This window comes from Notolabrus celidotus, chromosome 14 (assembly GCF_009762535.1).
Source record: "Notolabrus celidotus isolate fNotCel1 chromosome 14, fNotCel1.pri, whole genome shotgun sequence".
NCBI lineage: Eukaryota > Metazoa > Chordata > Actinopteri > Labriformes > Labridae > Notolabrus > Notolabrus celidotus.
This window is the reverse complement of record NC_048285.1, coordinates 17,094,784-17,100,783: the sequence shown is the minus strand read 5'-3', so window position 1 is coordinate 17,100,783 and position 6,000 is coordinate 17,094,784.

Below are 6,000 nucleotides of genomic sequence, written 5' to 3'. Positions count from 1 at the left end.
ATCATTTAACCCCTGCCTTTCCAAGAAAAGCATCATACCAGAACACACAAATGGTTCCCCGTGCAATTACATTACAAAAGAATTCCATGGAAATTCCCATAAAGTTAATGACAGAGAGAAAAAAAAAGAAAGAGATACACAAGTGGAAGAAGGGTTCTTTTGAATTGTTAAAATAAATAAACAGGTTTGGGCTTATAGCTCCGAGCATTAAACTCCACTGTGGGAATCTTTCCTGGCAGTGTCCCAGCATGAGATGAAAGACAATCCTACTTTAAACACATGCGCAGGAACGTATCATTTATCTTTCCTCCATTATAGGAGGTCCTGTCTGTCCTGATCTAATAGCTGATGCTGTGCTACCTCTCTCTTTCTTTCCAGAAGCTTCATGTACAAATACTTTGAGCATCTACATTAGGGTAATAATTAGAGAACACAGGAAAACAGATTCATGTGATCTGTGTACACACACATGAAACCTTTAGTCTGTGTAAAGTGAAATGTTGTCATTTCAGTATCAAGGTAAATTATACTTTACTATGGAGCTCCAACAGCTCTCCATTCATCAGATGGTGTTGATTAAAGTATTGGTTCTGAGGGAGCACATGACTCAGGAAACATCTGTTCAGGATACAGGGAAGATCTCCTCGGTATTTAGTTAATCAAACTCTCGGCCTGCTGGGGTTAAAGCAGAACTTACGGCTAATTCTCTGTGGGGGGGAAATTTAATAAGGTCGGTGGGAGTCATTCAGAGGTGAATCACTGCTAATGTGTTCTTTGCGGTTAAACCTCCTTTTATAGGCACGAACCTTCACTGTATCCAGCTATTGCATCATTGAGTACAGCTGTGGTTACATTACCCATGTTTTCCAGTGTGTGCTGCGGTGGAATAGAGCTCACCTGTAATTTGGAAGTATGTGTATCTGCATGATTGTACAGTTTTGTTCACTTGATGTATCCACAGGAGTCAGGACTCATGTATGAATGTTACCTCATCGCTCGAGGTTTCTGCCTGTTAAAGGTAAAAGTTTTTCATTGCTGCTGTAACTAGCTAAATACTGCGAGGTGATAGGCTCATGGTGGATTAAGATGAGATAAGATCAAGTCCTGTCAGTAAAAGGATCTTATCCTGTTTTGTTGTTGGGTCTTCGTTAATAATTTAACAGAGTATGGTCTAAAGCTGCAATGTTTGTAAAAGCGTCTTGAGACAAAGTTTGTTGTGATTTGACGCTATACAAATAAAGATTGATTGATTGATTGATTGATTGATTGATTGATTGATTGATTGATTGATTGATTGATTGATTGATTGATTGATTGATTGATTGATTGATTGATTGATTGATACAATGTTTGGGTCTTGTCATACCTGTTCTGTGTAATTACATGCTGTCTGTAAATGACTGAAAAGACAGCATATTATTGCTCCATTGCAGAATATGGGGTTTTGGTTAAATCAATACCTCAGAATTAATATTTTCTCAAAATGTGTAGTTTGGGAAATTTTGGGGTATAAATTCATTATATACGTATGTACTTCTTGTGTAACAACACATATGCGTAAGTATAAACTGGACAGGTACAAAATGACACTGTCAAATTGGGAAATCCTATCATCCAAAGTATTTCAACCATTATTTTCAGCCTTAAAAAGTACCACTATTGTCCAGAAGTGAAGGAACCAATCATAATTATCATGCTAATATCCCACAAATTATCTCCAAAAATAATAACATCATCTGTAAGCATGGCTTCCTAGCAAACATACTTTCCCTCAGATGAGTCGAAGAAGTTACATTAGCTGAAGAATACATGAGGCATGAGTTGAGTGATTAATGGTAAAAATAACATCAGTTCAATGGAATCAGTTCATTCAGATATAGGGGGACAAAAGAGGAAAATGTTAGCGAAAGCCTAGCGGTCTAAGCGCCCCACATACAGAGGCTACAGTCCTCATCACAGGGGTCGCTGGTTCGATTCCCGACTGGTTGATCATTTCCTGCATATCTTCCTACGCTCACTACTCCCCACATTTCCTGTCTCTCATCAGCTGTCCTGTCAAATAAAGGCAAAAAGGCCAAAAATATATTTAAAAAAAGAGAAGAAAATTAGCCATTAACGAGATCTCTCATTTAAGTTTCAAGTAAGACTCATGTCATGGTCTCAACTATTTCTCCTGGTGAATTTTAGAAGAAACTAATGAAAAACGAAAGAGAACAATTTGAAACTTGTATGAGGCTGAAGTGAGAATCTCAATTTTGTCTCTGGAGACTTAGAAGAGAAAGCCTTGAGCAGTAAAATTTTCCTCTGGGTAACTCAGCCTGTATATATTATAAAGGTGACCTGACATGACACATGTCTACACTGCAATTTTAAACTGTCAAACATAAACTCAGAAAAACGTATGAAACAAGGTCATCAACATTGAATAGGTTTTAATGTGTAAAAAGACAGTTTCTCTGCTTTCAGTTGCTCTCATAGTGTTGGTTTTAGGTCACAGTAGGCAACTGTGTCATGCAAAAACCTAGCTGCACACTACCTGGTTTACACCAAAAGGCAAATAGGGAGAGTAAGCAGCTCACTGGGAACATAGTGAAACATTTAGCAGATTAAGAGCCGGATAATCCCGCAGTTCAGAGTGGAAACCAAACATACAGAAAATCAGCTTTAGACTCATTTTGTAAAGCAGCCAGAACCACAATTTCTGACACATAAGGTGATAGATTAACATAAAAGGTGATACTACATCAGCAACGTTTATAGGTTGTTTCTGCTGCCCCATAGTGGCCAAAAAAACTATTCAAAAGGTTGAGCAAAGTTACCATCAGACTGTGTTCTTACCCTAAGTTCCCCTAACAGTCAAAGTAACCTTTGAGGACTTGGGAACACTACCAAAGAGCAGTTTTCACCGCCATGCAAAGCTCAGAAAAGCTGCTTTTTATTCATGATTAGCATTACTTACAGCAAACTCTAACCCAATTCCACCCAGGCAACCAGTCTTAGATTACTGAGAGTATACTTTCTTTTGATGACCTTTTTTTTGGTAACCACACTCCATATGTCCATCTGTCATTAAACCCACTATTCACTCAGATAAGAGGCCAGTGTAATTGCCGTGCGGCCCCAGCAGTCACGGCACAGCCGCTGATGTTCTGCCAGCACACAATCAAGATGCCTGCTTCAGATTATCACGCTGTAAACAAACTGATGCGGGCCTCTCCCTCTGAGAGCTGTCAGGCCTCTTTCATGCGCTGGGATTAGCATTTAAAACTGTCAGCTGCCACACCGAGCTCTTTGCCTCTCTCTCTGGACGAGAGAAGAACAAAAGACTCAGATAAATAAATACACAAATCCTAACCAATCAGCACTCCATATGTGTACTTATTTTGAACATTTTTAGTTCTCTGATGCTCTTTTGACTGGGGGAACCATTAATTTAACTGCTCCACTTCAGAAAAAAAACAAAGCAGTAAAATGTCTGTTTTTGGAAGACTGTTAAACTAAATGAGGGGAAACAGGCTGCTTTTTTTATGCGTGCTCAGTTTATTGAACAGAAGAGACTGCAACACCGTTAAGAGTCGACGTAAGATAATTGCTCCTGTTTCAACACATGAAAAATGTTTAACTGTGAAGAAATAACCACAGGGAGTGTGCCTGGTATAAAAGTTTGCAGTAAAATGGGTGCAGAAGAGTTGAAATTGGATTTCTAAATATGCTCTAAAAGTTTCACAATAGCCATGACAGATTGTGGAAAACAAGCATCTTTCTTTGCCCTGATTTTTGTTGTTTGCACGCGTCAAATATTTGCCACCGACCAGAGAGCACCAAGGTGTTCTCTCTCAAAAAATAAACAAGCATATAATAATACCGATTCACTGCAAAGACCACTTTTTCAAAAACCTAGACATTTATTCTAGATATTTGATGTCTGTTTTGGTGAATGTGCCTGAATGACCTTTGCAACCTGATGAACAAAATCTGTATAAAGTTCACCCTCTTTCCCAATACTGACACATTTTAGGTAAAACACAGTCAAACTGAGTATGCAGGCTGACATAAAGCTGCTCTCTGACTGTATGTGCTGTCAGATTATAAGTAACTTATAGGGGTCAAGCCTGCATGAGGCAGAGAAGAAAACTGAGGAAACACACCAAACAATGCTGGTATTCAGGAAATGGATACTCGAGCTGAGATAGCCTCTATATGCCCAACTCTTTAGAAATCAGATCTTTCAATATTTACTTTAGCCAACGTTTCCTTTGATAGTTCAACCCTGCAGTGAGTGACCTTAAAGAGAACAAACTGTACAGAGGGGAGTTGGTGTGTGATATTGTGATGGATGATCATGGTTACTGAATAAACTCTTGTCACATGAAGAGAGGAGTTTAGTAAAGAATTTTTTTACAGGCAATTTAAAAGTTATGATGAAGAGTTTCATTTTAGCTAGCACTGTACGTACACTGTAAATCAAATTTAAAAAATTGTAGCTGCAGGGTGATAGAAAATGTCTGTATGAAAACAGAAAAATAACATTGAAATAAAAACAGTGCAACATATCACATATCTTGGAAAAACTTTGCAATAAGGGTGCAAATGCTATACTTAATCAATGTCAAAGTCCTTATTGAGTCATGATTATTTAATACATAGGTATCATTTATTTCTGTTGCTCACCATTAACTAATTATAAAGTCACAATGACCTTTTCAAGAGTTCATTATCATTTTGGGAACCCTGATTCAGTTACTTTGCACATTAGTTAATATAGACCATATAACCTGGACTTTATTTTTTTTTTACCTACCTAAGCCTCCCTGATCAAATATAAAGCCTTCATATTTCCATGAATATTGAACATTTTTACATTTGAACAATTATACTTTTGCATTCCAACATCTACTTTATTTTGTAGTCTTCATAAAGACAGAGTGAAATTACATTGCACGTGCAATTTCCACACTTTTAAAACACCCAGGTCCACTGGACCCGAACGCCACGTATATAATATAAATGTGAAGGGGGTGTTCAGTTTGAACGCACCAAAAATACAATCATTTATGTGTTTTTCACAGGAAATAAGCTAAGGCCAATAAGTTTGAGGTTGATAAGATAATTTTTCACATAATTTTTCTTTAAGCAAACATCGAAAACAGGTCCCACAGACCCGGATACCACACAAGGGTTAATAGTCATATTCAGCACCATGAAACTAAAACCAAACAAGCAAACATTTAAGATAAGATAAGATAGTCCTTTACTTGTCCCACAACAGGGAAATTCAAGTGTCACAGTAAAAAAGTAGACAGTGCAAAAAGTATATATAAAGCAAGAGCCTGTAAAGTAACAATTATTAAAAAGTTATTAGCAATTAATATTAAAATCAAAATGAAAGAGGTAAAAATAAGCATATCTTACACACACACACATATATATATATATATAGATATCTATAAATATATATATATATTATTGGTTAGTGTCTGACCACTGCAGGAAGAAAAGACCTGCGGTATCTCTCCGTGAGACACCGTAAGTGAAGAAGTCTGTCACTGAACAAGCTACTTAGTGGCCTTCTTCACCAGTCTGTTCCGCTTCTTCCTGTCAGCAGCAGAGATGCTACTTCCCCAGCAGACCACTCTAAAGGAGATGGCTGATGCCACCACAGAGTCAAAGAAGGACTTCAGAAGAGCCCCCTCCACACCAAAAGACATGAGTCTCCTGAGCAGAAAGAGTCTCCTTTGTCCCTTCTTGTACAGCGTGTTTGAGTTGTCTGACCAGTCCAGTTTATTGTTCAGGTGAACACCCGGGTACTTGTAAGATTTCATAATCTTAATGTCCGTTCCCTGGATGTTCACTGGTGTGGGAGGAGGGGGCTTGCGTCTTCTGAAATCCACCACCAGCTCTTTGGTCTTTCCTGCGTTCAGCTGGAGGTGGTTTCTCTGGCACCAGACTGCAAAATCCTGCGTCAGTTCTCTGTACTCCCTGTCGTCCCCATTGGTGATT